This window comes from Pelobates fuscus, chromosome 4 (assembly GCF_036172605.1).
Source record: "Pelobates fuscus isolate aPelFus1 chromosome 4, aPelFus1.pri, whole genome shotgun sequence".
Taxonomy (NCBI): domain Eukaryota; kingdom Metazoa; phylum Chordata; class Amphibia; order Anura; family Pelobatidae; genus Pelobates; species Pelobates fuscus.
Genome location: NC_086320.1, coordinates 63,920,934 through 63,945,497, shown reverse-complemented (window position 1 = coordinate 63,945,497; position 24,564 = coordinate 63,920,934).

The following is a 24,564-nucleotide window of genomic DNA, read 5'->3' as shown; positions in this document are numbered from 1 at the left end:
ACTGACAGCCGCTAGAGGCGCTTCCGCGAATCTCACTGTTAAAATCACAGTGAGAAGACGCTGGACATCCATAGGAAAGCATTGAGTAATGCTTTCCTATGGGCGGTTTGAATGCACGCGCGGCTCTTACTGAGCATGCGCATTCAGAGCTGAGAGGCGGATCGGGGTGGAGGGATCCCCAGCGCCAATGGAGTCCGGCGCTGGAGAAAGGTAAGTGCTGAAGGGCTTTTAAACACACACACACTCATGAACAGACGCATACACACTAGCTAACAGACACATACATTTACTGACAGAGACACACTCAGAGACAGACATACATACACACTCACTGACAGACAGACACACATACACACTCACTTAGAAAACATACACTCTCACTGACAAACACACACTCACTAACAGACACCAAATAGACTCACTAACAGACACACACAAACTAATACACTCAGTAACAGACACACACAGTAACACACTCACTGACACACAAACTAACACACACACTGACACTCACTAGCAGATACACACTCAATAACAGACACACACAAACTAACACACAACTAACACACAAAGTAACACACACACACACAAAAACTAACACACTCACTGACACTCACTAGCAGACACACACACTGACACACACAAACTAACACACACACACACACTCTAACACTAACACACATACACACACACATGGTTTTTTTAAATTTAATCCCCCAGCCTTTGGGAGTGCAGAGGGGATACCATGGGGTCCAGTGGGACTGCTGGATGGCCGGTCTTGCAGGCGGCGAGGGAGCACTGATCCTTCTGTTCAGCTCCCTTGCGCGCCACGTAATGATGCCGGAGCCAGAATGATGTCATATTCCGGCTCAGGCATTACTGCGGTGCGCGAGGGAGCTCGGCAGAGAGCACTCAGGGGAGAATGCTCCCTCGCGCGCCTGCCAGCCAGCCCGGTGACACAAGGGCCAGCCTCGGGGGGCCCTGAAGTGGCCAGCTCCTTGGCTCCCCGGGAGAATAGGCTGGCATACTGGCGTACATACCGGGTCGCAGAGTATTACAGGCAGTATCACACAGTCACAGGCAGACTGTCACACACAGTCATAGTCAGACAGGTACACACAGTCACAGGCAGTCACACACAGTTACATGCATGCAGTCACACACACACACACACCCACACACACACATGGCAGCAAGGATCCCCCTTCCCTACATAAGGTAAGAAGGGAGGGGGAATATTTACTAATCTGCCCCCACCTCGCCCATCCCTCCAAACATACAGCAAACACACAGCGCACACACACACATACAGCACCCTCACACACACAGCACACTCACACACAAACAGCACACTCACGCACAGCACACTAACAGCACCCTCACAAACACACTACACCCACACACAGCACACAAACAGCACCCTCACACACACACATAACACAAACAGTACCCTCACACACACAGCACCCTCACACAGCACACTAACAGGACCCTAACAAACACACACAAACACCCTTACCCACATGGCACACTACCAGCACCCTCACACACATCACACTAACAGCACCCTCACACACAGCACCCTTAAACACACACACAGCACCCTTAAACACACAGCACCCTCACCCAGCACACTAACAGCACACACACACACAACAGTGTATGTATGTGTTTGTGTATATATGTATGTATATATGTATATATGCATACATACATATACACGCGGCGTGTGTTTGTGCTTTAGGGTGCACACCCTAATGCAATAGGCTGCGCACGCCTATGACAGGCAGTCACACACACAGTTACATGCAGACAGTCACACACACAGTCACAGGCAGACAGTCACACACACACAGTTACAGACAGCATCACACAGTCACATGCAGACTGTCACACACAGTCACAGTCAGGCAAGTACCCACAGTCACAGGCAGTCACACATACACACACACACAAAGTTACAGGCATGCAGTCACACACACACACGCACACAGTTATAGGCAGACTGTTACACACACACACACAGTAACAGGTAGAGAGTTTTACACACACCACACAGTTACAGGCAGACAGTTACACATACACACACACAGTTACAGGCAGACAGATACACACACACACACATACATACACAGTTACAGGCAGACAGTTACAAACACACAGTTACACACACACACAGTTACAGGCAGGCAGTCAGACACACACACACACTCTTTCTTATAGACAGTGTGGGCTGGAAGAGGGGATTCACTGAAGTTCTTCCCTGGAGCCTGATAGTTGGAGAAGCAGGGATTTCTTCTTGCTGCCTGCCCCTCCATGTGCAGCAGTAACAGCAGCGGGTAAGGGCAGTGTTAAGCCCCGCCCTTGCTGACGGTTTGGTTCTCTCTGTAATAGCACAAGTGAGCAAAAACTATTTTGAGACTTGAGCGGGGGTTTATCAAAGGGCAAGCTACGGAGTTCCTCTAAGCTTTCTCTAAACTCAGAGTTCTCATATTTGCAGTTTTTGTTGCAATCGATTAACTTGGCCCTCCCCAAGTTTAAAGGATCTAAAGGATCTGTTCCAAACTTGGGAATCCACTGAAAAATAAAGTAAATGGCCAAGGGTTAAGAACCACTAATTTAGAGACCTAAAGCATTGCCAGCTTTCAGAAGAGCAATATTAACGCTTGGCTGATGTCCCATTGTAAAATTGATGATGCAAGACATCTTAAAAGCTGACATTTAGAAAACATATATTGATTAGAAAAAATCTGTATTTAAAGCTAAAGTGATGAATAATTATTTCCCTTCAATGCACTAGGAAGTTAAAGGATTACTCCTATCACCATAACCACTTCACTGATTTGAAGTGGTCTTGGTTCTTGGAGATAATATGTGCAGTGTTTGCTATGAAACGCTGCACATATAGAGATTAATCCCTCTACTGGAGGTGTAACTTCAACTCTCGCTGTGTTATTGGGGTGTCATTAACCAGGCTAAAACAAAAGTTCCAGGTATCAAACGCCAACACACACAGCATTCAACCCCAGACATTCAAGACAGTCTCGTCCTACTAGAAATCACTTGCCATCCGGCAACTTTTAGTTTTTTAATTTTGGTGGGGTGGGTGGGGGTTGGGGGAGACAGACCAGCAGAGCTAGGTTTACTCTAACCAAAAACAGTTTTCTGAAAACACTTTTTTTTGGTTGGAGTTATTTTTTTTTTCTATAACTGTCTGTTTTTCAAAGATTAATGTCCATAAATCACATTTTGGAAATGCACTGTCATGATAGTAGAGATGTAGAGTCCATCAATCAAAAATGAGAACAACAGGAGTGACACTGCTCCTATCAGCCTTGCTTGACCTGGCCTGGGGCTCCAATTAAATTATGATAATGTTTTCCATAATAATCATGTAAGTGTTAGCCTATTGCCCCAGCACAAATACACCCATATGCACTGTCCTTCCATTTACCTTCCATGGCAGGAGTAAATTGTATCAGTGAATTACTTCGTATTTAGCCAGTAGTAGCAGTCATAACCAATGTAATCTAAAGACATGCAACTATTGTGTAGGCTGCAGTTAGTCATGTTTTATTATGGGCAAACTGCTGAGGATAAGGGACGTTATCATGTTCTCTGTGATCAGAAACTGATCTGTCTCTATGGATAAATCCATTTTGTCTCTTTAATGGAACCCAACCACCATTAAATAAAATAATGAAAATTACCTTTTTTTTTTTTTTTCAAAGATTTTATTTAGGCTTAGTAGAAAGACAGTGCATTGAAATTTTATCACATGACAGGAGGCTTCCTATTTTGCATAAACTTTCTTTACTTATGCCTCCAGCAGCACAAGTCAGTCAATCAAAAAACTTAAACCAATCAGAGTCCAGCACATCCTGTATATAAATACCTGACAGGCGTATCATTTCCTTTTTCTTTGCTGCTCCAGCCAAGGAACAGGTCAGAGTAATTTGTTCTCTACTCATCATTTTATCAAAATTATCCATTTACAACTACCGGGCCATGCAAAGATTGAAAGCTCACCACCTGAGACTAGGACACTCAAACGACCAAGGGGTCACGATAACCGCAGAGGTACGGAGAGAACTTTGTTGGTGTCTCCTTCTCATGGAAGCCTGGAACGGCAGAGCCATATTCGGACCGAACCCGGACTTCATACTGGAATCGGACGCCAGCCTCTGGGGCTGGGGAGCCCATTGCGCACAGAAGAAGAGAAACTACTACACATCAATTGTCTAGAACTGATCACAGAGGGGTTTTCGGCAGGGCTGGTCGCCAGAGGGGCCGAGCCACCAGCCGCTTCAGGCCCACAGGCCCCAGGAATCAGACGACACAAGCCTTCTTACCATCCTCAAGAACACCCTTATCTAGGGGATCCTTCCATCCCAGAGGAGCTCGCACCCGCGGCCGCGGGTACTTCAATGCAGATGAGCACTCCACATCTAATGTATTTCCAGTCACATACAACAGCAGGCAGACTGTCTCTTTTTTCACAGAACTGGAAAAAGATATCCTCAGATACCTGAATCCTCCAAACGATTATGGGTTACGAGATCGACTTTGCGGACACGCCAGTGCAAACCCGCCGCCCACCCCCGATACGGGCGTCGACGGCGCACGCGAAACTCATAGACGACCAGATCCGAGAGCTAATCGACAAAGGAGCAGTCAAATTCTCAACACCTTTGTCAACACCTACTACTGGACAGGCTTTGTCAACACCTACTACTGGAATCCGACTGGTTCACAAAACTAGACTTAAAAGACGCTTTCCTGTCTGTCCCGATAGCCCATGCCAGCCGACCTTTCCTCCGCTTCTGCTGGAAGGGTTGCACATGCCAATTCACATGCCTACCATTCGGCCTCAGTTCAGCCCCTTGGTGCATCACAAAACTGCTGAAGCCAGCCATGGTGCATCTAAGAGCAAAAGGTATCAGTTGCCTGATCTACCTTTTGCGAAAGCAAGTCCAGACGTTGATCTCCAAACGAGATTTATAGTGCGCTTTCTGGAATCCTTAGGCTTCATTGTGAACAGAGAAAAGTCATCACCGTCCAGTTCCTAGGATTCAAGATAGACTTGAGAACATGCATCCTACACCTTGCCAAATCGAAAATTGCGAATATTCGAAAAGAGATACGACGGGTTCTATGGAAGGACACGATCCCGCTACGCCTCCTGGCCAGGATAGTCAGGTTACTGTCGTCCTCCATACAAGCAAAAAAACAAAAAAAACTTAAACCAATCAGGTTATCCAGACCATCGGCACCTAAATATAACCGGTTATGGGATGTGGATTTGGTTATTTGTTTCATCCATGACTGGCCGGATAATCCGGCTCTATCACTACGACAAATAGCAGCCAAACTCACACTGCTACTCTGCCTAGTTTCCTTGCGTCGTGTTTCGGACGTTCGAGCATTCGACGTGGACGGGTTTTCTATAACCCCAGACGGCGTTATGTTTTTGGTATCTCGCAGGACAAAGACGGACTCCAGGTCCGTGTCCTATCCTTTTTTCCCGACGGTTCCTCGCCTCTGTGTCGTCAACACTTTACTCCGTTATGTAGAGGTCGTGCCCCTTTTCGCTCTTCCAGATCGGGACAACTGTTAATATCATATGCCAAACCATACAAACCGGTTAGCACTACCACGTTGGCCAGATGGGTATGATGGCTCTTATCCCTAGCTGGGGTAGAATCGTGTTTCGTGGGCCCATTCGGTTCGAGGAGCAGCGGCCTCTAGGGCTTTCTCGGCGGGGGGCCTCCTTGACGGACATTTTACGTATGGCGGATTGGACCAGAGAAAATAACTTCAGGGTTTTCTATTTCCGCCAATCCTCACACGCGTCCTTATCGTTTTTGCCTCAGCGTTAAAATGCAAAATAGGAAGCCTCCTGTCATGTGATAAAATTGTAGATTATGCTAACATAGTGTACCTATAATCTTAATTTTAATAATGACAGGAGGAGAGTATTTTCCCCCCATTTCTGGTTTTTCTGTCCCTCCCTATACTCTTAGGTTTATCTTATTATGATTGTTAATCTCATGCTATACATTATCTATGATATAGGTAAAAACTGCACTATAGGACGCTTAGATTGCATGTCACTAGATATTCATCCAGTAATTTACAAGTTATGACCTATTTTATAATCTGGACATATTCTTAGGTTTCATCAATTAGTACTATACGGGGTATATTTATTAACTCTAAAGATTATGAGTATACTTTATATGTGGACAACAGATGTTTTCCACCACCTTTCACTTATTTCTGTTTTTTTCAGCATAACATCACGTCATGATTCAGAAGCTGGATTAACAGGATTCTCTCAAGTTTTCCAACACAAGTTACCGGTGTTCAAGTTCGTTAAAGTTTTCGTTGTATTCCCGGAAGTTTCCATAAACAGTTTACATCAAAGAAAGAGGAAATGAGACGCCTGTCAGGGATTTATATACAGGATGTGCTGGACTCTGATTGGTTTAAGTTTTTTGATTGATTGACTTGTGCTGCTGGAGGCATAAGTAAAGAAAGTTTATGCAAAATACTCGCCTACTGTCATTATTAAAATTAAGATTATAGGTACACTATGTTAGCATAATCTACAATTGGTGGCAGATATATGGCTTCAGTCACAGAACCAGAAATATCAATGCTTCGTGTTTCATATACTGTGAATAAGTAAAAATTTCAATATGCTAGGAACAAAGTACATACAATATATAAAAAAGAACAGTGACATCAGCAAGTGTTCGACAAGTAGTATAATATAACAGTAATGGTAATGGTCAGTAATAGTGAACAACATTAACAATTACACATTTGAGAATCTCTTAACACCAGTGTTAGGTTCAAGATCAAAAATGTATCAGATTCAAACTGAGAAAAAGAAAGACCAGAAATGATAAACTACATCCACACATTTATGGGTATACAGAAGAACCTTGAGTAGCAGACTGCTGGAGGCTCAGTGAACGAGGGTCCTTGTGTATATCTGGCCTTCGTTATTTCGGCATCAGATCCGAGGTTTGCAGTTGTAGCTCGGTTTGTATGGGAAGATCTTAACAATAATAGACGGGGAGCCAAGATGGACATGCACAGTTGTAGGATGAAGCTAAATACAGCCCTCCTGGCCGAGTGAAGTAGCTAGGTGGTATTAGTGTTAATATCTAGCAGCTCTAATTTATCTGTGAGCCTGTTACCCAAAAATGTTAACTTGTTCATCTTAAGGTAGACAAGACATTTTCAGGCCTCACAACAGACCTTTCAGGGTCCTGTTCTGCCATCCTGCTTTAAACTTGCTGGTGTCGCACATCACAGGAAGGTGTTACTGGACAGAACTTCACATTTTGCAGCGGGTACTAGGACCATGCAGTGCTGCCTGCTGGGGGGCCAGCCAGGCAAACTGTCAGTGTGCTGTAGTGGTTATGGTGCTTGGAATGTTCCATTAAATATGTAATCAATGACTAGTTTGCTGGAAGAGATATAAACTCGTTAATTTCTTCAAGTATAAAATGTCCTATTAGCATCACAACTATTGCTGCTCACTTTTCAAGTAAATCATTTACTTTTCATTATTAAGTGAGCATCCCTATTTATATAAAACAAACTTAAGACTAAGACACATTCAGAGAGATGATTGAAAAGCCTAGTACCCTTCCGTATGGCTTGTCTCCATTCAGTGTCTCTCACACATTGATTTTTATTCATTTGTACATTTCTATACATCCATAAGTCACAATCTCTCCATTACACTTCAATGAGGCTTCCTGACTGTCTGCTGTATTCTGATAAAGAGAACGATTCAATATAATATTAATATTCCCTTTGCATATCACCTTGTAATAGCACTGCAGTTATAAATGCCCATAAGAATGTTACATATTGCATGAAAAATGACGGCTAATTTTAATGGATTTAATTGGTTTGCATATTCTATCATAGTAAACTCAACACATATATAATTAATCTAATTGTTAATATATCCTGTAATGTGATTTCCCTACCCATTATTGTGATATGTAAAATAATACATATGTCTAACTCTCAGATCAGCATGTACCCCTACTTATCGTATCAAAAACACATCAGTAAGCTCCCGCACTAAGCAACATATTCCATCAATCCTAGTCTCAACAGTCCCTATAACATAAGATTCACTTACACGTAGCTCTGAAACAGTGAAATTACCAGCAGAGATAGCTTCAAACCTGCAATTTCTGAAAATGACTTTTTTTTCTTTCAATTTTTTTTATAAATATTTTATTGTATAATTTATAAGTAAAACTTCAATCTTATATTCTTCCATATTATCAATTGCGTAATTATATCAGTCCTATAGTTTGACTATCTTCCGAATAAGCAAAAAATAGAGAAAGTTCCAGGCACTCCAGGATTCAAAGAAAGCAATGTATTAAACCCACCGCCAATCACAACGTTTCGACCTGAACGGTCTTTTTTTAACCCCCTTAAGGACACATGACATGTGTGACATGTCATGATTCCCTTTTATTTCAGATGTTTGGTCCTTAAGGGGTTAAGCAGCTTGACAAAGACCGTTCAGGTCGAAACGTTGTGATTGACGGTGGGTTTAATAAATTGCTTTCTTTGAATCCTGGAGTGCTGGACCTTTTTCTATTTTTTGCTTTATCAAGTATTTGGTTCTTGGTACTGGGACTGGCCTGGTTGCACCCAGATTCACATCACCATGAGGATTGAGTGCAGTTCCACACCCATATTTCTTGGTTATATCTTCTGAATAAGGTCATACCATTAATAAAGTCAAACATTACACCATATAAAACAAAAATTACAACCAAAACAAGTCAACAACTTAGGTCCTCAAAGGACTTTCGTTATCGCCATTCATATCAATTCTGTAAAAACGTCCAATATCTACATGATTATGTTTGTTGATATGTTCTAGTAAATAGCAAAGTGGTTGTTACCCTTTTTTGACTGGGACCCAATAATGTACATGGCAATAGATTGGCGACCCATTCTTCAATTATAACATTAGCTTGTTGATTGTAACATAATATCTAACAACAATTATTATGTCAAACACCTTCATTAACGTCTCCCCAGTGTCACGGGGGGTCTCCTTTGTTCTGTGGAAGGCAGTAGTTCTATTGTAACCATTTTATTATAAGCATTTTTCCAAGGACTTAACGAATACGAATTGTCAGTTGTAGCCATTGAACACTAAAAAATACAATTGTCACCCTAATATGTGTCCGGACCCAGAGGCTAGGAACCACTACAAAATAACATTAGGGCTGTAGAACAACAAATTAATTTAACATGGTTACTTACTAAAATGAGAAGTGTTAGGAATTCGAAGTGAATTGAAAGTGAAATTCCAGTTTAAGGCCAAAATATCTGAATTTTAAAATAATTCTCGATATCAGTTATGCCTCCAGTTTGTCTGTTTTTTTTTTAATTACAGACAATTCTCACCATAGTGAATAGCCCTTTAAGACGTTCCTGAGGAAAATACTTGAGTAGAACTAATTCTGCTATTAAGCTGGCAGTAGGGTTAAAATGGAACCCCTTAATTCTCTATTGATATGTGGTACAAAGGGCTTCCTCAAACATGTATCTAGTTGTTTGAATCCATGGGAAACAAATTGTTAAGTGATGATGATGATGTGGTGTGGTGACCCAGCACTTGATGGGGATAATATGGTATATGGTGTCCCTGTGCTTGGTCCCATGATGTCCACGGAATGTTGAAGTTGTAGATCTTACCCTAGTACATTTGTCCATGTTTTCAGGGTCTGCTTCCTTCTAAATTGGCTGAATCTTTTTCACTACTATATCCAGAGCAGTACTTCTTACATGATTCCTCTATAACCACGCGGTCCAAATAAACGCCTGCTTCTTCATGAGCTTAATTCTTTAATAATGGCTTTTGCACAATTTAAAAAAATATATAATATAAATATAAATATAATATAATATAAAAAGATATCCCCTGTACAATCTGCATCCTCTACTTACTGCTGAGGAGATGTCACACTGCCTAGTGAGATCTCTTCTAAAATGTCATAAGGTAATGACCATTCACTGAATAGTTATTCTTGATTGTGATATAAATTCTCATGTTCCACCAAACTCCTTTCCTTTTGTTCAGTATTTTATCCATTTACTTTTCTTTCTTTTTTTTTTTCATTAATGGGCATTCTGCACTTGTATAACTATGTTCCATGCCGTTCTCTAAAGCGTGTTTATTTTATTTTTGTTCTGTAATCTTTTGTGCCACCACATTACTACTTTGGGATTGCTTGTTATTATGTGAAATTTTAATAAAAACTTTTCAATGCTAAATAAATAAACCCCTTTAAGGGTCACTACTGGAATAATTTTGACGTAAGATCTGCCCTTTAACCCCTTAAGGACACATGACATGTGTGACATGCATGATTCCCTTTTATTCCAGAAGTTTGGTCCTTAAGGGGTTAAAGATCCTGTATTACAAGTAATGTCCTACTTATTTACAGCTGCTAATGCTTAATAAACATGATATTCTATGTTGACACATGACTTTTATGGCACAGATTGTGATAAAGTCATTAAATATCATTAAATTCAATTTTACTTTAAGGTTATGTTATGTGGAGAGACACGCATATATCACATTACTACACAGTGAACAAACAGACTATTTCTAATTCAACACTGTGAAACAAAACATTGCACAACTGAATACCACCTTGTATTTATTTTTAGAATACAACAACATAATTACACATTAATTGATGAGTTATAAATAATCACCGCTCGGTATCTAGCCAGTACAGGCATCGTACTTCCTCTTGAGAACCAGATTTTATTCTTAGTAACATATGTAAATAAACAGAATGCATTACAGGCTATTATTGTGTAAACATTGATTGGAACAAACATATTTATTAAAACATATTAAGTATTGCTCACCTTGGCGCTTGTGAACACTTAAAGGGACACTAAGCACCATAACCACTGATGTTGTGGTCTATTGGGATGCGTTCCTTCTTTTTTTTTCTTGTCCAATCATTTTAGAGCTGGGGCTCTTCTAGCAAACAAAATCCTCCTCCTTTTGCATCTTTAATTTCCATCCAAATTTTAGTTCCAGCCTGCAATTACTGAGCCAAAGCATCCCCAGAATTTACAACCAATTGTTGCTCTTCAGATTTGAACAGATTTGTAAAAATAATGCGGAACTGAAACATTCGCAATATCTCTGCAGAAGCAGAGGAGCCAGGTTTTAGGTTCTAGAAGAACCCTGTGGTTTGTTTTGTTTTTGTTAGTTTGTTATTGTTTTTGGCAAAGGGACTTAAATCAAAGCCTCTTTAAAAACCACTACATTAATCGAGTAGTAATGGTGCCCAGAATGGAACTTGGAAGCTTTTCTCCTATGCCTTCAATAACAAACAAAAAACATTGTACTGCGCAACTGATTGATTTTGAGGTTTAACTGAATTAACTCATTAAGATAAAGTGTGTTTGTTGTTTGTTGTTGGAGGCATAGGAGAAAAGCTGCGTAATAAGCTGGCACTATATAAATAATAACCAATAATAATAATAATAATGTCAGTCTTTCCTGATTTTTTATTTATTTATTTTTTTCTGGCTAATATTTTGAATTAAAGATAATATTAATAATATGTTACATATATTACCAATGTTTCTGTCATTTTTCTTTATCATACTATAATAATATTTTCCCTTTTTTTGCACCAGTAAAATATTCAGTTTTCTTGCTTTTGTTTAAACCACTATTATCTTATTTAGTAGAACAGAATTATGGAGGCAAAAACATGTCTGAATATACAAACAAAAAAGTGACAGTTCTTGGACTACTCTGAAATGACTTATATAATAATACATTTGAACAGATTTTTGAACATTCCAAAAAGACACTTTTCTGAACACTTTGATCAATTTCCTTTTGAAACGCAACCCCCAGACCTTGATATTGCCAACATTCAGCGAAGGCTGTCTGTAATGGAACCCTGAAGTGTTGGGAAAACATATCTGTATTCCTAATGTTACAGTCCTGATATGACTGTTTTGTTTAGGACCCACCGAGCTATTTAAAAAATGACATAAATGAAAGTAAAACAAATTACTCATGTTTCCTCCGGCACCAAGTCTCCATCAGCGTTGCCACCATCTCCTTCTTGAATGACGTCATTCTATAGGTGTGCCTTCAATCCAGTGCTCCACATAGAGGAACATTGGGGACCTTAGGCGCATGCGCAGTGCTAATCCCAATGTGCCTAAGATTCTGCCAAAGAGAATCATTGAATACAATGATTCTCTATGGCAGACCAAGACAGCAATGCACATGCGCATTCCTGGCTCTCATACTCAGAGGGCCTGTATGCATGGCTTGAAGCCTTCTAATTAGAGAAAAAAAGATGGGAGGAGATAGGATGAGAAGGGCCGGACTGAAGGCACTTTACTAACTTAATAAAAAATAAAATAAGTAAAATAAAAAGTCAATGTACTTTTTAAATACCTTTTTTTGTGAAAAATTTCAGTGTTTCTGAACCCAAGTTTCCCAAGTTTATCTCCTTGCTCCATACATATTTCTATCCACTGTTTTGTAGTGTTTCACATACTATTTTATACAGTGGCGTACACACAACCCATGGGGCCCCGGTGCGAAAACTGATCCGGGGCCCCCCCCCTCCCCCCGTGCGAGCGCTTACTCTGCGCAGTCTGGGGCCGCAACACATGGCGGCGGGCACCTGGTCGCAGGGCTGCGACCCGTGCGACCGCGGTATGTATGCCAGTGCATGCATAAACACATACACTTAAAGGACCACTACAGACACCCAGATCACATCAGCTCAATGAAGTGGTCTGGGTGCCAGGTCTCTCTAGTTTTAACCCTGCAGCTGAAAACATAGCAGTTTCAGAGAAACTGCTATGTTTCACTGAGGGTTAATCCAGCCTCTAGTGGCTGTCTCATTGACAGCCGCTAGAGGATTTTCTGCGATTCTCACTGTGAAAATCACAGTGAGAAGACGCTGAACGTCCATAGGAAAGCATTGAGTAATGCTTTCCTATGGGCAGTTTGAATGCGCGCGTGGCTCTTGCCACGCATGTGTATTCGGAGCTGAGAGGCAGATGGGGACGGAGAGATCCCCAGCGTTAAGGGAGTCCGGCGCTGGAGAAAGGTAAGTGCTTAAGACACACACACACTCTCATGAACAGACGCACACATTTACTGACAGACACACACTCAGTGACAGACGCACACAAACATACTCAGTAACAGACACACACACTAACACACACACTCTAACACTAACACACACACTAACACACACTCTAACACTAACACACACACTCACTAACACACAAACTCACTAATACTAACACACTCACTAACACACACACTCACTAACACACACACTCACTAACACTAACACACTCACTAACACTAACACACACACTCACTAACACACTCACTAACACTAACACACTCACTAACACTAACACACTCACTAACACACACACACTCACTAACACACACACACTCACTAACACACACACACTCACTAACACTCACACACTCACTAACACACTCACTAACACTAACACACTCACCAACACTAACACACTCACTAACACTACAACACTCACTAACACTAACACACACACACACTCACTAACACACACACACACTCACTAACACACACACGCTCACTAACACTACAACACTCACTAACACTAACACACACACACTCACTAACACTAACACACACACTCTAACACTAACACACACACTCACTAACACTAACACACACACTCACTAACACTAACACACACACTCACTAACACTAACACACACACTAACACACACACTCACTAACACTAACACACACACTCACTAACACTAACACACACACTCAAACACTAACACACACACTCACTAACACTAGCACTAAAACACACACTCACTAACACACTCACTAACACTAACACACTCACTAACACTAACACACTCACTAACACTAACACACTCACTAACACACACACACACACACACACACACACACACTAACACACACACTCACTAACACACACACACTCACTAACACACACACTAACACTAACACACTCACTAACACTAACACACTCACTAACACTAACACACTCACTAACACTACAACACTCACTAACACACACACTCACTAACACTAACACACTCACTAACACTAACACACTCACTAACACTAACACACTCACTAACACTAACACACACACTCACTAACACTAACACACACACTCAAACACTAACACACACACTCACTAACACTAAAACACACACTCACTAACACACTCACTAACACTAACACACTCACTAACACTAACACACTCACTAACACACACACACACACACTAACACACACACTCACTAACACACACACACTCACTAACACACACACTAACACTAACACACTCACTAACACTAACACACTCACTAACACTAACACACTCACTAACACTACAACACTCACTAACACTAACACACTCACTAACACACACACTCACTAACACTAACACACTCACTAACACTACAACACTCACTAACACTAACACACACACTCACTAACACACACACTCACTAACACACACACTCACACTAACACACACACTCAAACGTTTTTTTTTTGTTTAATCCCCCCCAGCCTCCTTACCTGTGGGAGAGCTGGGGGGATTCCCTGGGGTCCAGTGGTGTTGCTGGCCAGGCTGTTACCCGGCTGGCTGGCGGGCGCGCGAGGGAGCACTGTCGCCTGGGTGCTCCCTTTTCAGCTCCCTCGCGCGCCGCGTACTGATGCCGGTTTCAGTACGGTGCGCGAGGGAGCTGAAGAGGGAGCACCCAGGGGACAGTGCTCCCTGGCGCGCCCGCCAGCCAGCCGGGTGACAGCAGGGCCAGCCTCGGGTGGCCGGCTCCTGGGCCCCCCAGCAGAAGAGGCTGGCCCTGTGGGTACATACCTGGGTCGCAGGGCGGCCGGGCCCCCTGGTGGGCCGGGCCCGGTCGCAGCCGCGACCCCTGCGACCCTGGTATGTACGCCACTGATTTTATATGTGGCTTGCTGCCTTTTCACGAAAAATATTTGGAGTTTTTCATCTACAAAGCCATTAAAAAAAAAAGCACATGCTTTGGTGCCACTAGCTGTAAGACGGTCATTTAGCTTTTTATTTTTAAAGGGGTACGGTCACTTCTGGGATTTTTAATATTATACTTAATAATTCTCTACATTTACCTCTTATTTTTATGTGTTAAAAATTAAATTTTATATAGAAAGTCACATCTTGTTATCCTATCACTGGGCATTACGGTCTGTTATAATGTCAGTCACTGTTATAAGCTCTGTTCTTTGCTCCTGACAGTTAACATAGATAAAGCATACAGGGAAAGGATATACGAGACGGAGATATATAGTTTTACTCCTTATTTGGATTGTTTGACCTGGCGGCGCCTTGATTGAACTTGATTATTATACAAAAATAAAAATTTTAGACCACCCAGGTGCAGTGTGTAAAGGTAAAATAAATGGATAATTACTTCCTTTTTGTTGGGTATAGGTATAGCAAAAGGATTCCTCGCAATCCTCAGTACAACTTTAGACAAAACAGGATATACCTAAACCTATAAAGCAAAAGAAAATACGCTCATAGGGGATTAACGTAGAAACATAAATAGCCCCTTGTTAATATAATGCACTCACAAAATTGAGGTGATTTTCAGGCACATCAAATAAATGGATCCTCACGACTTCCTCAGAGTCGAAGTGATGAGTATTTCATGAAAAAAATAAGAAATTGGCATAGTATAGCACTGTAGTAAAGTATAAATCAGCTTTTAATGTTTGCACTTACAATGTAAAAGATATAAAAAGGCCCATCAGTACAAATCTGTTTGTCCCATCGCTGTGGAGTGTAATAATCCTCATAGAAATGTCCAGCAGGAAAAACAGGTATACAATAAAATAAAATAAATAAAACACAAACAAATAAACAGCTCACTCTACGCGTTTCGTCTGTCTCTCAGACTTCCTCAGGAGTGATGAGATGCTTTGAACCTTCTGTGGACACCATCTTCTTTTTATAAGGGTTCCTGCCGTTTTTTTCGGTTTAATTTCCTCCATCAGCTGATTCCGATCAGCTGCGCTTTAAAAGTCTGTTCCCACTTTCCATATAAGGAGTTCCAGAAAACGTCAGTGGAACGCATATGCGTTCCACCAACCCGGAAGTGTCTTCGTTCTTGTCGGCCGTGCGGAAGTCCTGTATATCACTGGAACGCAGATGCGTTCCACTTCATTCACCCACGGACCTCACAGGAACCATAAAGTCCCCAGGGTTCAGAGCATATAAAACAAAATAAGAAAAAATAAAATCAGATTATGTTACATTCATAGCTTGTTCTCTGTGTATTCTAAACAGTATTGCTCCTAAGCCATTTCCCAGTATATATTCATGAAAGATCAAAATAGAACACAGAATACAAGGTGTAAACCTGTGCAAATATATGATATCCATACAACATTCCTATTATATAGTGATTTAATACCTATATTATAATACATCATCAATTTTATATAAATTTAACATTAATGATTATTAATTAATTATTAATTGATTTCTTGGGGGTATAAACAAAGGGTAACAGAAAGAGTGATAAATGAGTGACAAGGGTTAACAGAAGTTAACAAGGGAGAATATGTGGAAATGAATAAAGGGAAGGATTCTGGATCATTCCGAACTAATAAACTAATCAAATAAATAATGAAAAAATAATAAATAATGAAAAAATGAAGATAGAATAAAAAAATAGGAAATGGAGAAAAAATGAAGAAAAAATAAATAAAAAATATAAATAGAATAAGAATTATAAAAACTATAAAAAACAAATTAAATCAAAATCTACATTCAAACCTAGTGGTTGAAGTGTTTTTAGTCTGTGGATCCAGAATCCCTCCCTTTGTCTAAGCTTGGTAGTGATATCCCCCTTGCATCTAGATTCACCTGTTCAATAATTGTCCATGATAAATTACACACTTTAAATTTGGGACGTGAGTTACAGTGTGTGGGGACTGAATGGTTCTGAATGCCTTTCCTAATATTATTTAGGTGTTCCAGAAAGTGTACCTTCGCTTTCCGTCCTGTTCTCCCCACATATTGGGCCCCACATCCACACATAAGGAGGTATACTACGTTGGTAGATAGACATGTAACATATCCTTTAATTTTAAATTCCTCTCCAGTTGTTGTACTTTTAAAGCCTTGTATATGACTTGGCATAAGTCTACATGCTTTGCATTCTCCACAGGTGTAAAATCCCTTTCTACTATTTTTCACCCCATTTTTATTTGGTGGTTGGAATAGGCTGGGTGTAAGATAAGTTGATAAATTCCTCCCTTTTCTATATATGATCTTGGGCATGTCTGGCAGTTGACATCCCAAGAATTCATCATGTTGCAAAATAGACCAATGCCAATAGACCAACTTAATTATTTTGTTGATTGAAAAGGCTTTAGAATTATATTGTGTGTTAAAAGAATATTCAAAAGGATTTTTTGCTTTCATTAATGATTTGGGTTTATCGATCAAAAGGTCCCCTTTATTAATATTTTTGATCCTTTGAGCCTCTAGTTCTAATTGTTTTTTCTTATACCCCTTTTCCACAAACTTTTTAGTCAAAAGGTCTACTTGCTCCACATATAATTCCTCATTAGAACAGTTCCGTCTCAATCTCGTATACTGGCTTTTTGGAATTCCTGCAAGCCATTTGGGATGGTGTCCACTATCTGATTGGATGAAACTGTTCATATCTGTAGGCTTAAAAAAGGGGGTTATTCATTAAACGGAGGAATGCATAGTGAATTCAAATCGAATTTCAAATTTTAGACCAAAATATCTTAATTGGAAGGGTATTTCATTTGGAGAATTTTTCCAGTTCAGCTATTTTGGCCTTAAAGGGACACTATAGTCACCAAAACAAATCTAGCTTAATGTAACAGTTTCAGTGTATAGGTGATGCATGTGAAGTTTCACTGCTCAATTCACTGTCATTTAGGAGTTAAATCACTTTGTTTCTGTTTATGCAGCCCTAGCCACACCTCCCCTGGCTATGATTGACAGAGCCTGCATGAAAAAAAAAACTGGTTTCACTTTCAAACAGATGTAACTAACTTTAACCCCTTCAGGACCGCTGACGGTTCAGGACCGTCAGCGGTAAAACGTGCGTTTGGACCGCTGACGGTCCTGAACCGTCATAACGGTTTTGGGCTACTTACCTGATCGCCGTCGGTCCCACGGCGGCGATCAGCTCTCCTCCCGGTCCAGGGGGACTGCCTGTCTGCCCGGGCAGTCCCCCCTCGGCAGATCAGGACCCCACGGCCATGTGATCACTCGATCACATGACCGCAATAGGGGTCTTTGTATCTGCCTGCAGGGGGACTGTCTGTGCTGACAGGCAGTCTCCCTGCAAGTGAAAAATCAGAAATAAAGTTAAAAAAAAAAACAATCAGTGTAAAAAAAATTATAATATGTGTATATATATATGATATATATACATGTATTATATCTATATATATAATATATGTATATGTATCATATATATAATGTCACACTAAGTGTATTTTTATATTTATATATACGTATATTAATATAAAAATACACTTATATTTAAATTACACACGAATATATACAATATATATAATAACTATATATATGGTATATATATATTATTATAAAATACAAATAATATGTTAATAAAAATAAATAACAAAAAATAAAAATAATTTTTAATAATTAAAAAAAAATTATATATATATATTCAATTTTATTCTAACAGTATTTTGATATTGATATATATATATTTATATCAAAATACACTTAGAATGTAATGATATATATATCTATGTATAAATAAATAAATAAAAATAATACGAAATATACATATGTCCACATACAAAATTACATTAATAATTTCATAAATATACACGTAGACGTCAAATATATAAATATGTATATATATTAAAATTCTACGTGCATATTTATGTAATATTTTTACCTAATTAAGTAATTTTAATGATTGCAATTTGAGGGACCTGCCTGCCAACCCAGGCCAAAAGTCCAGATAATTTAATTTGCTAGCACTGTGCTTAACCCTGTAACTTTCTATGACACCCTAAATCCTGTACATGGGGGTACTGTTTTACTCGGGAGACTTCGCTGAACACAAATATTAGTGTTTCAAAACAGTAAAACATATCACAGCGATGATATTGTCAGTGAAAGTGAAGTTTTTTGCATTTTTCACACACAAACAGCTCTTTCACTGAGGATATTATTGCTGTGATATATTTTACTGTTCTGATACACTAATATTTGTGTTCAGCGAAGTCTCCTGAGTATAACAGTACCCCACATGTAGAGGTTTTATAGTGTTTGTGAAAGTTACAGGGTCAAATATAAGGCTTGATTTTTTTTATTGAAATTTGTCAGATTGGTTAGGTTGCCTTTGACAGCGTATGGTAGCCAAGGAATGAGAATTAGCCCCATGATGGCATACCATTTACAAAAGAAGACAACCCAAGGTATTGCAAATGGAGTATGTTCAGCCTTTTTTAGTAGCCACTTAGTCACAAACACCGGCCAAAGTTAGCGGTTTTTGCATTTTTAACACACAAACAAATATAAATGCTAACTTTGGCCAGTGTTTGTGACTAGGTGGCTACTAAAAAAGACTGGACATACCCCATTTTAAATACCCTGGGTTGTCTACTTTAAAAAATATGTACATGTTAGGTGTGTTTCGGGGATTTATGACAGATAACGGTGTAACAATGTCACTATTGATACATTTAAAATATATATATATTGAAACAGCAATTTCCTACTTGTATTTATAGGCCTATAACTTGCAAAAAAAAGCAATAAAGCATGTAAACACTGGGTGTTTTTAAACTCGGGACAAAATTTTGAATCTATTTAGCAGTTTTTTTCATTAGCTTTTGTAGACAAGTAAAAGATTTTTCAAGTAAAAGTCCAAAAACATGTTTTTTTTTTTTATTTTTCACCATATTTTATTATTTTTTTTAAATACAATATATGACATAATATATATACTGGTATTTAAAGAAAGCCCTTCTTGTCTTGAAAAAAACAATATATAACTTGTATGGGAACCGTAAATGAGAGAGCGGAAAATTACAGCTAAACACAAACACCACAAAAGTGTTAAAACTGCTCTGGTCCTTAACGTACAAACATCGCAAAAACAGGCCGGTCCTGAAGGGGTTAAAAGTTTTTATCTCCTACTCTGTAAATTTTAACTTTAGTTACAAACAGGAGGATCCTGCAGGGTCTACCAAGCTATTAACAGAGCAGGAGATAAGCCATTTTAAATTAAACAGAATTTGCAAACAAGGAAGTGTAAACATTAGATGACTCTTTGCAGGAAGTGTTTAGGAAGGCTGTGCAAGTTACATGCAGGGGGGTTGTGACTAGGGCTGCATTAACAAAGTGCTTTAACTAATAAATGGCAGATGATTGATCACTGAGACTGCAGAGGTGTGATCTATACACCAAAACTGCTTCATTAAGATGTTTTGATCATATTTGATGCTATAGTTCTGTGCTGTTTACCTGAATGAATTGCTTCTAAACAAGATAAAAGGTACATTTATGGACTCTATAACACAAGAATGTGTCCAAACAAACCCATTTAGTGACGTAAAAATTAAATTATATTTCAGCATTACCTCTCAGTAATACAATATTTTGCTTTCGACCTAGCACTGACTCTGGTAAATCATGATATTTACTAAAATATAAATAGTCACAGAACCGGCTTCATAATAACTGCTTATACTGAGCCTTTATCATTCTTAAGAGGATTCAAAGGAGATTCAGAACTATACATTTATCATGATCAATCCAAATGCGTTATTTATATTTAATGTGTAATTATATCGTGTAATTTCCACCTGCACCAGTTTAACTTTGCTAACCTTTTTGAAGAAAGATCAGAAATGGCTTTCTTGGGTTAGGGATAATATGATCAATGCAGAGTGGGTATCAAATGTAAAACAGAACCCTTAAATAATGAATAATTCCGACAGCGCTATTGTTCAGTACCACCTTGGGAACCTTCACAAATATTTAATTTATGAGCATGCTTTTGAGAAATAAGCTTGCATGAATATATCCTCATTCTTATCATGTTTAATAAATAGGTTATCATTGCTGCAAATTATTAATATATTAATTTAACAAAAGGTAACCTTCAATAACAGTGGAACCCGGCGTACATGTTGAATTTGTATTATTGTAGAACAATTGAGAGGCTAACTAATTAGCTGTGAACTGTATGTTAGTAGAGTATTGTTCCTCATCGCATCTTCAAAACTTCACAAAATAAAATGTTTCCCAAGGACAACCTATGAAAAGATAACAGAACTTGCTTTTTTTTTTCCCTGAATAAAATGGCACAGACAGATGTTCAAATGTCATTATAACTGGCATTAACATATTTTCATTATTCTCTTGAATTTGTATAATGTAAATATCTCTTTTAATGTAGAACACTTATTACTTGAAGCTAACGTGTTTGTAAATCTAACACCAGATTGCATGATGGATTGGGATATGATGTGAGAAATATGATATTCAGTTACTGTAGCTACCAAGTAGAATTGATGAAACTATTCATGGATTACTTGCAGGAGTAGAATAGATTTGTACATCTGCAGAAATCTCGTAGGACAATGCTATTCTTTTCTGGAAAGTGGGTAACTCCAAGTCATGTGGCTCGATATACATGTATACAAAAAAAACGCGAAAAATTAACATTATAGTCATTTAAAGTTGGAGATTAGTGACGTTTCATCCGTAATTTGTGATGAGAAAGGGAAAATAGAAGCACATTAAATGGATGGATAATCTCCAGACCCAACTAATATCATTCATTCAAGGCTGGATCCCTATTGGAGAAAACAGTCCATCCAATATCCTAGACCCGATGAAAACATCTGGAATTTTAGATTCGACCAGTGCCACTCAAATAGAACACTGATTCCTCAGCCTCTGATATTTGTTGTATATAAAAAAATAAATTTCTTACAAGTAGGGGAATTTTAAATCTCAGTTCATTATTGGGCAAGTTGTTCTTAACCAATTTTTACAAGGCTACCAGTGAGGATGCACTGAAGGAAATTCAAGTTGGTAGAGGCATTTATAAAGAAATTCCATCTTAAACTCACAGTTTTTACTTCTAGCAAGGCTAGAGTTCAGGAATTGATGCCTCTAAACTGATTTCAGGGTTAGAAGGTTTGACTCCTTAGTGTGGGGCAGCATCCTCACACCATAACCACTACAGTACCCTGTAGAATTCCCCTTTAAAGTGCTTAGTATAACCCCATTTATATTGTATGTGAAGTGGCTATAAGAGTTATGTTTATTACTAACTGAACATAGATTGAATGTTTACATCTTATTAAAGAGACACTAGAGGCATGTGCTCTGAGCCTGTCAAATCCTCCAACCAAAGGCTTTGCTATAAGAAGACTTTGATCGGACCTGGAGCTTTGCACGGTGCTGGATTGAGGTAAAAAAAAATGTTAAATTTTCTTTGAACATTTATTTTGGGGGACATATAGAATAATAGCAATGGAGCATTATTCTATTTCACACAAAAAAAAAAGGACTGGAGAAACTTTTTAACTTGATTTACACATTTGTATCCCCAGCTCTGTAAATTAAACATTAATCACACACTGTAGGCTTCTGCAGGGTCTAGGAGGCTATTAACAGAGCAGGAGATAAGAAATAAATCACACAGATTGTGTAATACAGGAACCTAAAAAATCTAGGTTCCTTTTCAGGAAGTCTTTACGAAGGCTGTGCAAGTCACATGCTGGGAGGTGTGACTAGAGCTGTATAAACAAAGTGATTTAACTCCTAAATGGCAGAAAATTGAGCAGTGAGACTACAGGGGCATGATCTATACACCAAAACTGCTTCATTAAGATAACGTTTTTTTTGTACCTATAGTGTCGCTTTAAGTGGAATAATATTGCCATTTACCAATTTAAACATATGTGTATGCTCTTGTTCCCTTGAGATTATGGGTACTATATGTTTTTATTTTTTTTCATACATGAACCCTTTCAGATGAGATATATATCAGCTAATGAATATTTCTTGCGAAGCCCTTTAGCGTAGCTATAGAATTGCAAAACAATATTTTACCTTTACAGCGATTTTATCATACACTGCTTAGCTCGAAAAAAAACTTTATATCAAGTACATCTACATTATACATTGTGATTCATTTCTTAATTTCAAGTTAGACACTGCCAGAGCCTGATTGCTTTAGAAATATTAGCCACATGACCTCTATTATAAGAGATAATCATATCTATGGTAATTTAATAGCACATTGCCCATAAATGTCAATGGGAGAACTGTCATTTAGTTACCAGAGTTGAGCTTATGTCTTGTAATGGAATCCAGTCCATATAGGAAGGAAATGCCATCAGTAATTTGTACAATTATATGTATGTCTTTAATCAGTCTTCCTGCATAGAAAAAAAAAGACATAGCTCTCTGTTTGGTTCACTATTAGAAAACTTTAAGGTACATTCTATAAACCGGAGCCACTATATGCCATTGTAGTTATTATGGTGGCAGAGGGCCTGGTCCCCTGGTTCTATGCCAAACCTGCAGCTTGGCCCCACTCACCAGTTTGCTAATATGGGAGTTCCCATTTGAGTATTAGCAATATTAGTGTTTCCCATATTTGGTAAAAAAAAATATCAATGAGTTCCAAACATGGACAAACTTAATATTGCTAAGTTAACGCAGTAGTGGAATTTAGCAATACAGTGAGTGGGGGCGTTGAACCACTGGTACCTCGAGGACCACTTGATTGAGACTTGACCTAGAACTTGTAAACAGCCTACTAGCATCAGCCCGGTGCCCTTGGCTTTCTTGCAAAATAAGTCACAAGGATTAAGGGTCATTGAAGATGTATGCCCTATTCCTTATCGACTTGTGGGATGTGCTATTTTCAGATAATATACATTTATAAATAATTTACATAGATCCTCTACAAAATTTGAGAGAACGCACTTTAGAGGAGAATATGCGAATAGGGCCATTTCTATCTGTGCATTAATACAGTGTATAAACTGTGCTTGCATGGTCTTAATTTCATTATGTTAAGTTGTTTGACATTTAAGGTATCCCCTTAAGAAGGCTTTGCAAAGGACTGTCATACATAATGTAGATCTATACCCTAAAAATTTTGTATGATTAAACTGATGGGATTCTAAAGTAAGACTAATTAATGTAAAGTCATTGTAATTGCACAAATGACCACTGAGTCCATTTGGAGAGCCAATTTAATACAGGGACCGATCTTTCCTGTAATGTAAATGTGTCTAGTATTCACATACATTGTCTTATTCAAATACATTGTCCTTGACACTCCACTGTTATACCTTGTTCGCAATGAGTATAATCATTTACCTGATGTCTACCTGTCCT